Source organism: Mauremys reevesii, linkage group 2 (genome assembly GCF_016161935.1).
Source record: "Mauremys reevesii isolate NIE-2019 linkage group 2, ASM1616193v1, whole genome shotgun sequence".
In the NCBI taxonomy this organism is placed as follows: domain Eukaryota; kingdom Metazoa; phylum Chordata; order Testudines; family Geoemydidae; genus Mauremys; species Mauremys reevesii.
Window position 1 is genome coordinate 155,591,165 of NC_052624.1, and position 18,442 is coordinate 155,609,606.

Here is an 18,442-nt window from a genome sequence, read left to right on the forward strand (position 1 = left end):
AGGAGGGGTAACGAGGGAAGATGGGATGAAAATGGAGAGAGAGTATAGGGGGATGCATTTCCCATTGGTGAGGAACTGGGATAATCTCCCAAGGGAATGGGTGGGAGCCTTATTGCTTGAATCACTTTAAAAGTAACCAGAGCTGGGGCAATTAGACAGTAGAGAACAATCCAGCATTGGCCAAGGAGTTAAACCAGAGGGGACCTACTCCGTCTCTTCCATCACTGTCTGCCTGGTCCATGCAGGACCGTGGGCTTTATATAGGGGGTAAGGAGTCCAAAAACCACAATGCTTTGGAAAGAAGCAGGGATGGCTTTCAGGGCAGCTAAGTACCATGAACGGGGACCATGCAAGCACAGGCTGCATGTGAAGCACATCAGAGAATGTAAGTGTGTGAGAGAGAGCGAGCATAACAACAGTCTGTTCCAGTGGAAAATCAAAATCCCCTCCTGAGAGAAACCATCCCAACTCCTGCCAAGTACTGAGCACTATTAGCACACTCTGGGTGGGGCCCAGGCACCCCAATTCTGCAGGGGGTTGTTAGAAAACAAGCTCCCATGTAATCCACACCACCTGGCTTTCCTTCCGGCCCATCAGTCACCAGCTGATGTCTGAATGGGGGCGAGCACCGAAATGTCTGTGACAGAAGCTAGTTCATAGATCATGTGTCTGTACTCTGACTCTAAGTTGGTGAGATGTGCTGTTGTACGTCCCTAAGAAACATACTGGAGGCGTGTGGGGAAAATACAACCCAGCTCCATAGCTACAGATGCAGGAGGGAGGCAACTGCATTTAGGATGACCAAATGTCCTGATTTTATAGAGAGAGCCCTGATTTTTGGGTCTTATTCTTATATAGGTTCGTATTTCCCCCCCGCCCCCCCCATCCCCTGTACCAGTTTTTCATATTTGCTGTCTGGTCATCCTAACTGCATTGCCAGCCTGCTCTAGATCCCTGGGGTGCGCTCACTGGCTTGGGGAAAATCTGCTGCCTATAGGTTTGTTTCCCCTGCCTCTTCCCCTGGCTGCTATGGATTCTCAGCCTAAAGGATCAGGCCCGGGCCTGCAAAAAATGCTGGAGAAAAGCCAGATCCAGAATTTGTAAACAAGCACACGCCCCCTTGTGGTTGCCAGAACCTTTCCTCTTCCCCCAAGGTGCAGCTGGTGATGCATGAGCCTTCTGTGCTGACTGGGATTTAGCCTCCATTATGCTCCTTTACCTCCCATCTGTGTCTGGCCTGTTTATAGCATGAGCTCTTTGGGACAGGGGTTGTTTCTCACTAGATGTCTGTACAGTGCCTAGCACTATGGGGCCCTGATTTTGGCTGGGGCCTCTGGGTGCTACTGGAATATTGTTACTACAGTGTCAAAGGCATCCCACTATTGCAGCCTTCACCATCCCATGCTGAGGCTAAGTCCTAAGAACCTTGGGCAAGTCCCCTGGTTTTCCTCAGCTGTAACACCAGGGGGATAATATTACCCTACTGCAGAGGGGCAGGTAAGGCTGAGTTAATTGCATGTCTGCAAGGGTGAGGGGGTATTCCTATGGCTAGAAAGAAGTGTGATGAGGATTAGGCATTGCTCCTTCACCAATCCCTCCTGAGCCCCAGCACAGCCCTCCCATCTCTTGGCCTCTACCCAACAGCTAAAAAAGTTCAATCTTCTGCTTACCCCACCCCTGGCAGTGAGGTCTTTGTTCTCAGGTGCAGAGCTTCCTAACCCCCCTGAGCTGCAACCAGCAGGCCTGAAGCTGAGCCTGCAGGAAGGGACAGAGGAGAAGGTCCCCAATAAGCACAAAGGTCAGGGCAGGTGTATTTCAAATGGCTCCAGTGCTGTGTCTCTATGCCTGCCCTGTCCCCTTTTTGCTGCCTACTAGGAGGCTCCATAGGCAAAAGACATGACCTACTAACAAGGATGCCATCCATTAATCTATTATTCATGAGCCTGTAGGGTTGCGGTGCCACTTTGAGTTAGTGTAAATCCTCTATCAATTATGTAGCCCTCTTACAGTTCAGTGCCAGTCCAACTAGAGAAGACAATAACCCGGTAATTCAGGGCAGGCGGAGTTGGCCAGTCCAGAGTCTTTGGTACCAAGGACCCAGGCTGTGCCATCTGCAGCTGCCTGGCCACCATTAGTGAAGGCCAACAGATCCCCCTGGAGGATGTTTTGATCGTCATAAATTGTGAAATTCAAACTGATTCAAATTCAGTGGCAAGACTCCCTGTTTGGAAACCCCTTCTTCTGCATGCTGATTAAAGCTATTTTGGGTGCCTGTTTTACAAAGACTTTGTTTAATTGTTTCATCTCCAACTTCTAGCAATTACTGTTGGAATGCTAAGACTTTCTTCCTTAATCCCATCTATATAGTTACAGCTTCCTTCAGCTTTTGCCATTCTTTGGACTGGGGGTAGTAAATTTTTTTTATTGCGGTCCAGATTTCTTGGTCAAGGTCCAGACTCCAGAGAAAATAAAAAGTAAATAAAAATATTTTAGGGTACATTCAAAAGCAGCTGGCAGTCCAGATTTGGCCGTGGTCCACCTGTTGACTACCCCGCCTTAGATTTTTGTACAGTGGGTGAACAATCACCTAATATTGAGTAGTTGCTTTTCAAGTTGCCCATTTTTTAATAAAAAAATCATAGGGCAAGATTAATAAATCAAAGTGCATCCCCATACATATTTCAGTGGAACAAAAAGCATCTGGTACGCTAGAAATTAATTAACAAATGCCAAGAGTGCGAGACTGTTTCAATTCATTATTCACCAAGATAGTTTTCTTCACAGCATTAGCATAATTAATACTTACTTAGTGAATTATATCTTTATGCACCCTTACCAAAGATAATCTCTAGTTCTCTCCTACCCATGTGGAGTCTCATTTTTAGTAAAAATTCTGTTTAGTGCTTTTCTTCAGCTCTCAAAACACTTCACAAATGAGGTGAGTACAATCATCTATCCCCACCCCCCCTTTTTTTTAAACAGATGGGGGAACTGGCACAGGGAGGTGTAGTGACTTGCCCAAGGACAGACAGTGGACCAGTAGCACAGCCAGGAATAGAAACCAGGTCTCCTGAATCCCAAACCAGTACTTGAAACCACTAGACCACACTTCCTCACATGTAGCAGCATATTAACAATTTTGTACACTGTAAAAATTAATTTCTGACAAACATGAGATTAAATTAAATATAAAAATATTAATCAACTTTAAAAAATGAATAAATTCTGAACTGGAATGTTGCAGACAGCGCCGAGGACCTTGCCAGAGGACCATACTGCTGTCTGCCAAAAAACGCGTGATGCAAGAGGAAAATGAAACTTGCAACATTATAGGATAGTTACTTCCAATGACCACACAAAACAGGGTAAAAAGATGATGATTAAATTAAAATTAATGATACAAAAATTCTTCACCAGTTTACCAGATTCCTTTTTATTTAGCCAAAGACAGAACTGAGACCATACCTGAATGTATGTTTTATTAATTGAATTACATAAATATTAATAAATTAAATAAGGAGTTATAGAAAGCAAAGTAAGGTGATATGACAGTCAAAGTTAAATCTATGAATTTAACATGAAGTATTCCAACTTTTGTCAAGTAGGTATAGTCAAACCTAGTTAATTCATTTCACACATCATAAAGTGGAAATATTAGCAAAATCATCTTAGTACAGAACAGAATTAACTGTCAGTATAAATCTCTTAATATAGGTCATTGTTCAACACTTAACTGGCAGAAGTAGAAGTTTCCCACAATTATTACACTTTGTAAAGCTCAATAAGGTTTAAGGAATTCCATGAAGCTGCAGAAATGCTAAACTCTTGAAAGTCTCTGGAGATATCTTTATTCTGCCAGGTCATCTTCATCCCAGATTTTGGAATTCAGAATGACAGTAAGAACTGAAACGGGTACTGGATCCCTGTACAGCTTAAAATTCAAACCTCAGGGTTTTCAAACACATACTCTAAATTAACTTTCACACCAATAAAATTGCACCAAACAGGCAACCTCAACTTTGCCCTCTAAGTACATCTAACAATGTACATATGCAAAAATCATCTAAATTTTTCAACAATTCACACTAAACCAATACCTGAAAAACAGTCATCACCACAAAATACTTCACCTCTACACGAATACTAACTTAACAGAAAAATACCTAAATAAAACATCCACATCGTCATCCTCTTAATTCACTAAGCATAAAAACCCATTAAAACACCACTATTACCATGTACATCAATATACACAACTACCAAAATATACTCTAACTGTTCTGACACAATAGGTGCTAAGTTAAAATTGCATGTGTGGTACAGTTTGGTTGGTGTGACCGTTGAAGTAGAGTAGGTGTTTGAAAGTTGTGAAGTTGAGGGAGTAACTGCCAGTTTCCAGAACATTTAATTTTGTTTGCTTGTTTTTAGCATGTGTGAGAGATACAGAGTTTTAAAATATTAAGGTAGGTGTTACCTGGAGTAAATGTTAATCTTTCCACCTGAACTATTTTTGAATTGGGGGGGGGGAATTGAGGATGAGTGGAGAATACAAACACATGCCTTCCCTTCAGTTTCATCTTTGTACTTCCCGTAGGAAATTATTATTTATTTTTAATAATAGTAAGCTATGATCCTATAGCGCTTGTGTGATCTGCATTACAGATTCACAATTATTCCTTGGTGCCTAGTGACAAACTTGTTAGTAAAAACAAAAAGTACATAAAGCATTAGTTGCCCAACTATATAAAAGTCACACACTTAAGTCAAAGGAGCACATCTTCTAAGATGTGTATAACTATTTTACATAAAATCGGGTAGTCACCTGGTAAAACACATTTTAAATACTTGGTTACATAGGTACATGAAATCAATTTAGATGCAAATAACCAGTTCTATTGACAATTTCTAATTGGTGATAGATAGAAACTTAGTTAAATTCCATATGGCATCATAGCTATGGTACTATTTTGGTATCAAAAATGGGCTTTCTTATGAACTGGGAGAAATATTAATAGAGTGCCTACTGGAAAAGGTCTTCCAACACTCTTCAGGGTGGCCACTCGCACCCAACATCTCAGTTTTCTTCTATCATTTTCAAATAACTTTTCTTCTGTAGCCAACAGAGACTTTAAGAAAGTAAGTTTGACTACTTGCTAAACAGAAACCCAAATCATCAAGCAATGTCATGAAAGCCTAGTAAAGATTAAGTTTCTTGAATTAAATAAAAAAGATACATCCTGCTTTTCTACCAGAATATGAAAGTATGATGCACAAAGCATGCTTTATGGACTCATTAGAAAAGACAATTTGAGAGGACATACATCATTATAAAATAAGATGACATATCAGTTCTCATGTGGCAGAGGTAGTTACTGAATTGAAAGGTTATAGAAGGAAACTGTTTGCCACTCTTCAGTTTTGTGAAGACACAAGTAACTGAGCTTCAGAGTTTGTTATATACTGTCTATTAACATTGATCAGCATTCAAAAGGTAACAGATACTAGTCACATTGTTCAATTTATCCTTCCAATGCATATATATACTGTGGTGCTGGACATGGTATAAACCTGAAGAGCAAACAAAAATATTATTTTAAAGCCATGTTAATTATGTTGCAAATAAATATTTAATATTGCTTAAGGAAATCTATTAATGAACTACATTAGATGAATTTATATTCGTTATGTGAATTTATAGTATGATTTACCTTTGAAATAGATCACACAACTATACTTTGCTCTCAGAATTTGTTTCCTTTCTTGTTCTTCACAGGTGGTTAGCATCTCTTTTCTTGTTTTTAAGTTGGTTGGTTCTGTTTTGTCCAATTCTCTTAAGAGGATTTAAGAGTGTGCAAGACAGTTATAGCAGACTTGCAATGCCATTTGAAATTCTAGATAAAAATAACAGAAACATGTTAAATGTTTAAAGACAGTACAAAATAAAATTAAAAAAGAAGTAGACAAAAATACTGTTTCAGTTATTGAAATAAAAGATTGATTTTCAAATTACTGGTATTCATTTCAAACTCTGGAATGCACCAATAAAGTGGACAGATGTACAGATTAACAAATGAAAATGTATATTTGCAGAGAGCAAGCCTCAAATGTAAAAGGAGAATAACTAAAAGTGACTAAATATGTATTTTAAGAAAAGTAAATCTAGCTGACTCCCTAAATTAGCACAATACACAGAAAGCAAAAAGGAACAGGAATGTTACAAAATAAATCCTATCTAAAAGCCAAATTCTCTAAATTACTTGATGATTACTGCACCAAGAAGTTCAAAACTCTTCATACAAAATCATCAGGAATTAGATGATTGACAGCAACATAGAATTAGCAAACATTAATATCAAAATTAACGGAAAAAGGAAAACTGTACAAAAAGATTTATTACAAAAGTTCCACAGAACCCTTTCTTTCACAGCTTACCAGTAACAGCAGCAGGATGACGGGTGGCCAAGATCAAAGTAAGCAGGGCAAAATACTTGGATGCACAATTCCAGCAAGCTGGAAGTGTAGTGTGAAGGGCCAAGACTCTGGACACAGTACGGGAGAAAGAAAGCAGGAGACTTGGCTGCAGAATACCAGGCAAGTTGGAAGCGCGATGTGAAGGGCCAGGACTCTGGACACAGTTTCATGGGGGCACCATAAATAGTGTCTGATGAGACCTGTACCCTGTTTACAGGGTGCTCATTCAGACCAGTTGGCTCACTTGGCCTAGTGCCAAGAGACCAGAGGGCCAAGACCAGATTCCCAGATTACAGGACAGTCACTCGCCTCAGGCTGTGAAGAAAGCACAATGCCAAGAGACCCAAAGGGCCTCAGAGACCAAACCCTAATTACAGGGAGGTCAAGCTGCCCATGGTTCTAATCCACCAGATTTCAAAAGAGAGATGCAACCTGTACCCTGATTACAGGGTGGTCACTGGGATTAGCCAAATAGCAGAGACCGTAACCTGAATTACAGGAAGGTCAAGCTCCTCAAAGTACCAAAGGGCACAATATGTCCCATTTTACAGATACTTGAGACATGCACCCTAATTACAGTGCTGTCAAGCTGACTAGTGGGCCGGAGCACGGCGTAATGCCATATGAGCAAGTGGGCAAAGACCTGAACCCTAGTTACAGGGTGGTCACATTACTCAAGTTACAAAGAGCACAATGTCCCTCAAAAGCGAGGAGTGGAGGGTGACTTCCACCCTGGTTACAGGTCAGTCACTCTCACTAGCCAGCTAACGGAGCCCAATGTCAAAAGAACAAAACAGCACAGACCTGGACCCCGCTTACAGGGCGGTCACGCTGCTCAAAGTATTAAAAGGCTCGAAATTCCCATACAGTGTCATTACATGACTTGAGATCTGATTACAGGGAGGTTACTGTGCCCAGAGTCCCTTTCCTCCTTCTCCATCTTCAGTGACTTGTTCTCCTTCCTCCTCTTTGCTTGACATTCCTGACACTTCCTTCTTGTCCACTTGTGCTTGGAGCTGCCTGAAACAGAGAGAGCACACAGGAGAGTGTAACTCAGATGCACTTATGACAACTCCACATCCCAAATGCAAACTGAGCGTAAACTACAGATCCAGTGTGGTTTTCCAGGTCTGCAGACAGCCTGGATATTCAGCTCCTAGATGCAGTCCTCAGACACTTAAATAAGGACTCTCTCCTCCTCCTCAGCCCCACTGGGTGAGAAAAGTGCCAGACCCATCTGACTCCAGAGCCACAATCTCCAGGTTTCCCCTTGACAACTATTACACCAGGCAGTCTCCATACAAAATGAAGAGTAAAAAGCAATGCAAATCTGTAATTATACTGGGCTAAGTGCAGCATGAGCTTGCATGAGTGAATACCCACTCTCTCTCATCTGAAGAAGTGGGTATTCACCCACGAAAGCTCATGCTGCAAAACGTCTGTTAGTCTATTAAGAGCACCAGGCAGTCTCCATACAAAATGAAGACGGCTACCCCTCTGATACTGGATAATTAAGGGCAGTATGGAATTAATTGACAAGTATTCCAAAATCTATGTCAGGAGGTATACTGCTGGGATTGACTTAGACCCAAACTGCAACAGGACCCTCCCTTTCTCAGCTTACCTGCAACGGGAGCAGGATGTCGGGTCTCCAAGAGCACAGTACATGAGGAAGAAAGCAGGAGACTTGGCTGCAGAATTCCAGGCAAGTTGGAAGCGCAGTGCGAAGGGCCAGGACTCTGGACACAGTTTCATGGGGGCACCATAAATAGTGTCTGATGAGACCTGTACCCTGTTTACAGGGTGCTCATTCAGACCAGTTGGCTCACTTGGCCTAGTGCCAAGAGACCAGAGGGCCAAGACCAGATTCCCTGATTACAGGACGGTCACTCGCCTCCGGCTGTGAGGAAAGCACAATGCCAAGAGACCCAAAGGGCCTCGGAGACCAAACCCTAGTTACAGGGAGGTCAAACTGCCCGTGTTACTGAAATGGTTCCAATTCCAAAGATTTCAAAAGAGAGATGCAACCTGTACCCTGATTACAGGGTGGTCACTGGGATTAGCCAAATAGCAGAGACCGTAACCTGAATTACAGAAAGGTCAAGCTCCTCAAAGTATCAAAGGGCTCAATATTTCCCATTCTGTGGATACTTGTGACATGCACCCTGATTACAGGGTTGTCACGCTGACAAGTGGGCCGGAGCACGGCGTAATGCCAAACGAGCAAGTGGGCAAAGACCTGGACCCTAGTTACAGGGTGGTCACATTGCTCAAGTTACCAAAGAGCTCAATGTCCCTCGAAAGCGAGGGAAGGGGGTGACTTGCACCCTGATTACAGGGCAGTCACTCTCAATAGTCAGCTAACCGAGCATAATGTCAAAAGGACAAAACAGCACAGACCTGGACCCCTAGTTACAGGGCAGTCACATGCTCAAAGTTACTAAAGAGTTCAATTCCCTCGAAAGCAAGGGAGAGGTGACTTGCACCCTGATTACAGGGCAGTCACTCTCACTAGTCATCTAACGGAGCCTAATGTCAAAAGGACAAAACAGTACAGACCTGGACGCTGCTTACAGGGCAGTCACGCTGCTCAAGGTATTAAAAGGCTCGAGATGCCCGTACAGTGTCATTACATGACCTGAGATCTGATTACAGGGAGGTTACTGTGCCCAGAGTCCCTTTCCTTCTTCTCCATCTTCAGTGACTTGTCCTCTTTCCTCTTCTTTGCTTGACATTCCTGACACTTCCTTCTTGTCCACTTGTGCTTGGAGCTGCCTGAAACAGAGAGAGCACACAGGAGAGTGTAACTCAAATGCACTTATGACAACTCCACGTCCCAAATGCAAACTGAGAGTAAACTACGGATCCAGTGTGGTTTTCCAGGTCTGCAGACAGCCTGGATATTCAGCTCCTAGATGCAGTCCTCAGACACTTCCATAAGGACTCTCCCTTCCTCCTCTGCCCCACTGGGTGAGAAAAGGACCAGACCTATCTGACTCCAGAGCCACAATCTCCAGGTTTCCCCTTGACAACTATTACACCAGGCAGTCTCCATACAAAATGAAGAGCAACTGGATGATTAAGGGCAGTATGGAATTAATTGACAAGTATTCCAAAATCTATGTCAGGAGGTATACTGCCGGGATTGACTTAGTCCCAAAGTGCCACAGGACCCTCCCTTTCTCAGTTTACCTGCAACGTGAGCATGATGTCGGGTCTCCAAGAGCACAGTACATGAGGAAGAAAGCAGGAGACTTGGCTGCAGAATTCCAGGCAAGTTGGAAGCGCGGTGTGAAGGGCCTGGACTCTGGACACAGTTTCATGGGGGCACCATAAATAGTGTCTGATCAGACCTGTACCCTGTTTACAGGGTGCTCATCCAGACCAGTTGGCTCACTTGGCCTAGTGCCAAGAGACCAGAGGGCCAAGACCAGATTCCCTGATTACAGGACGGTCACTCGCCTCCGGCTGTGAGGAAAGCACAATGCCAAGAGACCCAAAGGGCCTCAGAGACCAAACCCTAATTACAGGGAGGTCAAGCTGCCCATGGTTCTAATCCACCAGATTTCAAAAGAGAGATGCAACCTGTACCCTGATTACAGGGTGGTCACTGGGATTAGCCAAATAGCAGAGACCGTAACCTGAATTACAGAAAGGTCAAGCTCCTCAAAGTATCAAAGGGCTCAATATTTCCCATTCTGTGGATACTTGTGACATGCACGACGTAAAGCCAAACGAGCAAGTGAGCAAAGATCTGGACCCTAGTTACAGGGTGGTCACACTGCTCAGGGCTCCACTGAACTCAATACCCCCAGAAGCCAGAGGGACACAAACTCTCCCCTAATTACAGGGCCAGAACTCATACCAACTGGCTGAAGTAGAACGGTGGCAAAAGAATAAAGGGCAGAGACCTGAACCCTGGATACAGGGTGGTTATGCTGCCCCAGTACTAAGGGATACTGCACTACCTGTGAGTCACAGACATGTGACCTAAATTGTCCTTAAAGGCCAGTCATTGCCATCAGCCCACTAAAAGGAGCTCTACCTAAACAGAGCAGAAGGGGAGAGACCAGATCCCTGTTTACAGGGCGGTCACACTGTCCAAGGCGCTAAAAGATGACATCAGAGCCCTTACTCTTCCCTTTTGTGGGGAGGAGGAGGATAAATACGTTAATACACTTTGAGCTCTTTTTCCAATTCTGAGAAGAGTAAAGAAAAAGCGCTGCAGCGATTTAACTTAAAAAAATAAAAATAAATAGCTAAAAATTAAAAAGCTTGCACACCCACTTGTATCACATGCTCTCGCAAACACATCCTTACAAAACAAAGGGGGACTTCCCAGAACAGAAAGAGAGCTCATGGCAACAGGTCACTCGACCCACAGTGTTAAACTCGACCAATCTTCCTCCCCTCAAAAAACCAAAGGGAAAAGGGACAAGACCTGCACCCTGATTACAGGGTGGGGTCCAAGTGACTAGGCCAACAACCCAAAGGGGAAAGGACCTGAACCCTCCTTACAGGGCAGTCCTTCGGGCTTACTCATTAATGGAAAATACATCAAAGAAAAAGAAAAGGAGGAGACCTGAACCCTACTTACAGGGTGGTCACTCAGCCCAAAGCACTAAGGGGAACTTAGTCCTCCCTAAATAAGAGGCACATGGCCTGCACCCTAATTACAGGGCAGTCATACTGACCAGGCTAAGAACAGGACACAATCCCAGATGAGCAAAGGACAGAGACCTGAACCCTAGTTACAGGGAGGTCACACGGCTCAAGTAAGAAAGATATCAGTAACTCCCATAAGCGAGGGAAACGTAACTCTCACCCTGATTACAAGGTGATCACTCTGACTAGCTGAATTAAGGAGCATAATCACAGAAGACAATTTTAGACCTGAACCCTGATTACAGGGCAGTCATGCTCCTAAGGGCCCTAAACTAACTCTAATCCCTGATAAATGAGAGGGATTCGACCTGCACCCTAATTACAGGGTGGTCACTCTGATTAGAAAGATATAGGTGCATAAAGCCAGGGAGCAAAATAGCAGAGACCTGTCCCCAAATTATGGGGAGGTCACGCTCCGCATGGTATGAAAGGGCTAAGTATTTCCCATACTACAGAATGGGTGTGACATGCACCCCAATTACAGGTGGTCACACTGACTAGATTATCAGCAGAGCATGATGCCAAAACAGCAAGAGGGCAGAGACCTGACTCCGAATTACAGGGAGGTGAGTCAAACTGCTCAGGGTTCCAAAGAGCTCAGTATCCCCCAGAAGCAATAGGAATATGACTTCCACCCTGATTACAGGGTTGTCATCCTGAGTAGTGGGCCAGAGCACGGCGTAATGCCAAACGAGCAAGTGGGCAGAGACCCGGACCCTAGTTACAGGGCGGTCACATTGCTCAAGTTACCAAAGAGCTCAATGTCCCTCGAAAGCGAGGGGGGGGGTGACTTGCACCCTGATTACAGGGCAGTCACTCTCACTAGCCAGCTAACGGAGCACAATGTCAAAAGGAGAAAACAGCACAGACCTGGACCCTGATTACAGGGCGGTCACGCTGCTCAAGGTATTAAAAGGCTCGAGATGCCCGTACAGTGTAATTACATGACCTGAGATCTGATTACAGGGAGGTTACTGTGCCCAGAGTCCTTTTCCTTCTTCTCCATCTTCAGTGACTTGTCCTCTTTCCTCTTCTTTGCTTGACATTCCTGACACTTCCTTCTTGTCCACTTGTGCTTGGAGCTGCCTGAAACAGAGAGAGCACACAGGAGAGTGTAACTCAAATGCACTTATGACAACTCCACGTCCCAAATGCAAACTGAGAGTAAACTACGGATACAGTGTGGTTTTCCAGGTCTGCAGACAGCCTGGATATTCAGCTCCTAGATGCAGTCCTCAGAAACTTCCATAAGGACTCTCCCCTCCTCCTCAGCCCCACTGGGTGAGAAAAGGACCAGACCTATCTGACTCCAGAGCCACAATCTCCAGGTTTCCCCTTGACAACTATTACACCAGGCAGTCTCCATACAAAATGAAGAGCAACTGGATGATTAAGGGCAGTATGGAATTAATTGACAAGTATTCCAAAATCTATGTCAGGAGGTATACTGCCGGGATTGACTTAGTCCCAAAGTGCCACAGGACCCTCCCTTTCTCAGCTTACCTGCAACGGGAGCAGGATGTCGGGTCTCCAAGAGCACAGTACGTGAGGAAGAAAGCAGGAGACTTGGCTGCAGAATTCCAGGCAAGTTGGAAGCGCAGTGCGAAGGGCCAGGACTCTGGACACAGTTTCATGGGGGCACCATAAATAGTGTCTGATGAGACCTGTACCCTGTTTACAGGGTGCTCATTCAGACCAGTTGGCTCACTTGGCCTAGTGCCAAGAGACCAGAGGGCCAAGACCAGATTCCCTGATTACAGGACGGTCACTCGCCTCAGGCTGTGAAGAAAGCACAATGCCAAGAGACCCAAAAGGCCTCGGAGACCAAACCTTAATTACAGGGAGGTCAAGCTGCCCATGGTTCTAAACCACAGGATTTCAAAAGAGAGATGCAACCTGTACCCTGATTACAGGGTGGTCACTGGGATTAGCCAAATAGCAGAGACCGTAACCTGAATTACAGAAAGGTCAAGCTCCTCAAAGTATCAAAGGGCTCAATATTTCCCATTCTGTGGATACTTGTGACATGCACGACGTAAAGCCAAACGAGCAAGTGAGCAAAGATCTGGACCCTAGTTACAGGGTGGTCACACTGCTCAGGGCTCCACTGAACTCAATACCCCCAGAAGCCAGAGGGACACAAACTCTCCCCTAATTACAGGGCCAGAACTCATACCAACTGGCTGAAGTAGAACGGTGGCAAAAGAATAAAGGGCAGAGACCTGAACCCTGGATACAGGGTGGTTATGCTGCCTAAGTACTAAGGGATACTGCACTACCTGTGAGTCACAGACATGTGACCTAAATTGTCCTTAAAGGCCAGTCATTGCCATCAGCCCACTAAAAGGAGCTCTACCTAAACAGAGCAGAAGGGGAGAGACCAGATCCCTGTTTACAGGGCGGTCACACTGTCCAAGGCGCTAAAAGATGACATCAGAGCCCTTACTCTTCCCTTTTGTGGGGAGGAGGAGGATAAATACGTTAATACACTTTGAGCTCTTTTTCCAATTCTGAGAAGAGTAAAGAAAAAGCGCTGCAGCGATTTAACTTAAAAAAATAAAAATAAATAGCTAAAAATTAAAAAGCTTGCACACCCACTTGTATCACATGCTCTCGCAAACACATCCTTACAAAACAAAGGGGGACTTCCCAGAACAGAAAGAGAGCTCATGGCAACAGGTCACTCGACCCACAGTGTTAAACTCGACCAATCTTCCTCCCCTCAAAAAACCAAAGGGAAAAGGGACAAGACCTGCACCCTGATTACAGGGTGGGGTCCAAGTGACTAGGCCAACAACCCAAAGGGGAAAGGACCTGAACCCTTCTTACAGGGCAGTCCTTCGGGCTTACTCATTAATGGAAAATACATCAAAGAAAAAGAAAAGGAGGAGACCTGAACCCTACTTACAGGGTGGTCACTCAGCCCAAAGCACTAAGGGGAACTTAGTCCTCCCTAAATAAGAGGCACATGGCCTGCACCCTAATTACAGGGCAGTCATACTGACCAGGCTAAGAACAGGACACAATCCCAGATGAGCAAAGGACAGAGACCTGAACCCTAGTTACAGGGAGGTCACACGGCTCAAGTAAGAAAGATATCAGTAACTCCCATAAGCGAGGGAAACGTAACTCTCACCCTGATTACAAGGTGATCACTCTGACTAGCTGAATTAAGGAGCATAATCACAGAAGACAATTTTAGACCTGAACCCTGATTACAGGGCAGTCATGCTCCTAAGGGCCCTAAACTAACTCTAATCCCTGATAAATGAGAGGGATTCGACCTGCACCCTAATTACAGGGTGGTCACTCTGATTAGAAAGATATAGGTGCATAAAGCCAGGGAGCAAAATAGCAGAGACCTGTCCCCAAATTATGGGGAGGTCACGCTCCGCATGGTATGAAAGGGCTAAGTATTTCCCATACTACAGAATGGGTGTGACATGCACCCCAATTACAGGTGGTCACACTGACTAGATTATCAGCAGAGCATGATGCCAAAACAGCAGGAGGGCAGAGACCTGACTCCGATTACAGGGAGGTGAGTCACACTGCTCAGGGTTCCAAAGAGCTCAGTATCCCCCAGAAGCAATAGGAATATGACTTCCACCCTGATTACAGGGTTGTCATCCCGACTACAGGGCCAGAACAAGGCGTAATGCCAAACGAGCAAATCGGCAAAGACCCGGACCCTAGTTACAGGTCGGTCACATTGCTCAAGTTATCAAAGAGCTCAATTCCCTCAAAAGCGAGGGAAGGGGGTGACTTGCACCCTGATTACAGGGCAGTCACTCTCACTAGTCAGCTAACGGAGCATAATGTCAAAAGGATAAAACAGCACAGACCTGGACCCTGATTATAGGGTGGTCACGCTGCTCAAGGTATTAAAAGGCTCGAGATGCCCGTACAGTGTAATTACACAACCTGAGGCCTGATTACAGGGAGGTTACTGTGCCCAGAGTCCCTTTACTTCTCCTCCATCTTCAGTGACTTGTTTTTCTTCCTCCTCTTTCTTGGACACTTCTCAGATGCTTTGTTCTTCCTGTGTTTGGAAGTGCTGGAAATGGATATAGTAGAAGACAGACATTAGAACAAGTCCCAAGTTTTCCCAACAAAAATCAGTTGTTCATTTATTATTATTTCTGTGAAAAACCTTTTATTGCACCATTAATTGGATAAAGCTCTTTTATTTAATTATCCATAGAATCTCATTGGAACTGACACATTTTATGTTTTCTAACATCCGTGCAGATTGTCAAAAACACGAGCATTTCCACAGTGTTTAGATGACCCTTCTTCGGCATCATCTCAGCCTTTCCTGCCCTAGCCCTGAGCCCCTTCTTTGATGTCACCTCAGCCTTTCCTGCCCAGACCCTGTGCCCCTTCTCTGGTGTCACCTCAGCCTTTCCTGCCCAGTCCCTGAGCCCCTCCTCCAGAATCACCTCAGCCTTTCCCGCCCAGGCTCTGAGCCCCTCCTACACAATCACCTCAGCCTTTCCCGTCCAGGCTCTGAGTCCCTCCTACACAATCACCTCAGCCTTTCCCGCCCAAAGCCTGAGCCCCTCCTCCAGTGTCACCTCAGCCTTTCCCGCCCAGACTCTGAGCCCTCCTCTGGCATCACCTCAGCCTTTTCTGTCCATGCTCTGAGCGCCCCCGTCCAGTGTCACCTCAGCGTTTCCCGCCCAGACCCTGAGTTCCTCCTCAAGCATCACCTCAGCCTTTTCCACCCAGTCCCTGAGCCCTCCTCTGGCATCACCTATCACCTCAGCCTTTCCTGTCCAGGCTCTGAGTCTTCCTCCAGTGTCACCTCAGCCTTTCCCACCCAGATTCTGAGCTCCTCCTCCAGCATCACCTCCGCCTTTCCCGCCCAGACTCTGAGCCCCTCCTCTGGCATCACCTCAACCTTTCCCGCCCAGTCCCTGAGCCCCTCCTCTGGCATCACCTCAGCATTTCTCGCCCAGACCCTGAGCCCCCTCCAGTGTCACCTCAGCCTTTCCCACCCAGGCTCTGAGCCCCTCCTCCAGCCAGGGGCGGCTCCAGGCACCAGCATGCCAATTGCGTGCCTGGGGCGGCAAGCCACGGGGGGCGCTCTGCTGGTCGCCGCGAGGGAGGCAGGCAGGTAACCTTTGGTGGCATGCCTGCGGAGGGGCCACTGGTCCCGTGGCTTCAGCAGACCTCCCACAGGTGTGCCGCAGAATCTGCAGGACCGGGGATCTCCCGCAGGCAAGCCGCCGAAGGCAGCCTGCCTGCCGTGCTTGGGGCGGCAAAATACCTAGAGCCGCCCCTGCCGCTGGCGTCACCTCAGCCTTTCACAGCCTGGCTCTGAGCCCCTCCTCTGGCATCACCTCAGCCTTTCCCGCCCAGTCCCTGAGCCCCTCCTCCGCCGTCACCTCAGCCTTTCCCACCCAGGCTCTGAGCCCTCCTCCAGCATCACCTCAGCCTTTTCCCCCCCCAGTCCTTGAGCCCTCCTCCAGCATCACCTCAGCCTTTCCCGCCCAGTCCTTGAGCCCTCCTCCAGCATCACCTCAGCCTTTCCCGCCCAGTCCTTGAGCCCTCCTCCAGCATCACCTCAGCCTTTCCCGCCCTGGCCCTGAGCCCCTTCTCTGGTGTCACCTCAGATCTTTCCCACCTCAGCCCGAGCCCCATCCCCCAATTCATGCTGCCTCAGATCTTTGCCCAGCCTGCTGCCTCAAATCACCTTCCTCACCCCCTCCAGTGACATTGGCATTTCTTGCCTGAACGTGAACCCCCCTCGTGCCCTGAACTCTCTGTGCCTGGCTGGAGCCCTGCCCTCTGGTGCCCCATCAGACACTCCCCACCTCCCTCCTCGAGTTACCTCAGTGCTTCCCACCTCAAGCCCAGCCCCTCCCTCCGCTCGTACCCCCTCTCTGAGTTTGCCTCCAGCCTCCTCCTACCCCCTCAGCATCGTCCCTTCCCGCTCTGCAGCAACCTCAGCATCTCCTGCCTCAGTGCCCTGCGTCGCTGTTTCCTGCCCAACCCACGCTCTGGCTCCTGCCACCTCAGAGCTTCCCACCAGAGACCAGCTGCTTCCCCACATCTCGCTCCAGCCTCGCCTTTGCCCCTCCTGTCACCTCACAACCCGGCCACCCACTCCTCTTTCTCAGGCGGCGCCTCTTACTGCTCCCCACACCCCTCCGCACGGCACTTCCACCCCTTCCTGCCTCAGTTGCAGCCCCATAGCCCTGCCCCCATGTGGGAGCCTGGTCTGAGCCCCCCTGTCCAGCCTGCGGCGCTTGTTCCATCTGGCACCAACCTTCCTGATGCTCCAGATTGGGGGGTTCCTGCACGGTTCTGCCGGCTGCCGGTGGCTCCGAGTGCTGGGGTGGCCTCCTTCTGCCGCTTCTCCCCGTTGGGCTCCCCCTTTCCCGAGGGCCTGGAGCAGCATCAGTGCTTCAAAGACCAGGGGCTCACCTGGGCATGTGGCCCTCTGCCCCTGTGCCCCGTCCCGGCTCATGCTGCCTCAGAGGTTCTCTCTCAGTGCCGCCTCACAGTTGGCGCCCACCATCCTCTAACACTAAGCCCCGGCCTAGGCTTGAGCTGACTCAGCCTCCCTCACACCAAATGCCCTCCCTCTCGAACCCATTCCCGCCCGGCCCGAGTCCCGCCCCCTGGTGGTCCCATGTGGGCTCCGTCCAGCCCTTGTGCTCAGGGCTGTTTTGGTGCCTGGTGCCATGGTGGCAGCGGGGCCTGTGCTGACTAGAGCTGGCCCTGGAGGTACAAGAGGTAGAGCTCACCTCTCAGGCCATTTCCCACTGCACCCCCTACACTGTGCCGCCCTGGCCTCTTCCTATCAGGAGGTGGGGACCAAACCATCCCCTGCTGTTCCTAAGCAGCTCACAGAACCAGCCTGCACCTGCTTCCCCACAGCACCCAGCCCATCCCTGCTACCCAGGCTCTAGTACCAAGCCCCAGGGCTAGTGTAACCATTTAGGCGACCTAAGCAGTCGCCTAGGGCGCTAGGATTTGAGGGGCGCCATTTTCTTCGGCAGCGACCGCGGCAGGCGGATCTTCGGCCACCCCGGTCGCCGCCGGCATTTAGGCAGAGGGAGCTGAGGCAGGGGAGCGTGGGGAGGGCCCCTGCAGCAAGTAAGGGGGGGGGGCGGCACGCAGGGGAACTCCCCGCCCCAGCTCACCCCTGCCCCACCTCCTCCCCGAGCATGCCGTGGCTGTTTCACTTCTCCCGCTTCCCAGGCTTGTGGCGCCTATGCTGATTGGCGCCGCAAGCCTGGGAGGCGGGACAAGTGAAGCAGCCACAGTGTGCTCCGGGAGGAGGGGGGCAGGGGTG

The 18,442-nt window shown here is 47.7% G+C and overlaps 1 long non-coding RNA gene across 9 annotated transcripts; it reads right to left on the minus strand.

Moving 5' to 3' along the window:
* Positions 1–4,418: 4,418 nt before the first annotated feature.
* LOC120396511 lies at positions 4,419–17,696 on the minus strand. 9 transcript variants are annotated; one of them, XR_005593190.1, is made up of 7 exons: positions 17,411–17,696; positions 12,640–15,193; positions 9,664–12,222; positions 8,096–9,246; positions 6,433–7,491; positions 5,709–5,891; positions 4,419–5,568 (listed from the first exon to the last, which is right to left on the minus strand). It is a non-coding gene; the product is annotated as an uncharacterized LOC120396511 (long non-coding RNA). The 9 variants fall into 9 exon arrangements; XR_005593191.1 differs by lacking the exon at positions 17,411–17,696 and adding an exon at positions 17,052–17,135; XR_005593197.1 differs by lacking the exon at positions 17,411–17,696 and adding an exon at positions 16,835–16,941.
* Between the last annotated feature and the right edge of the window lie 746 nt (positions 17,697–18,442).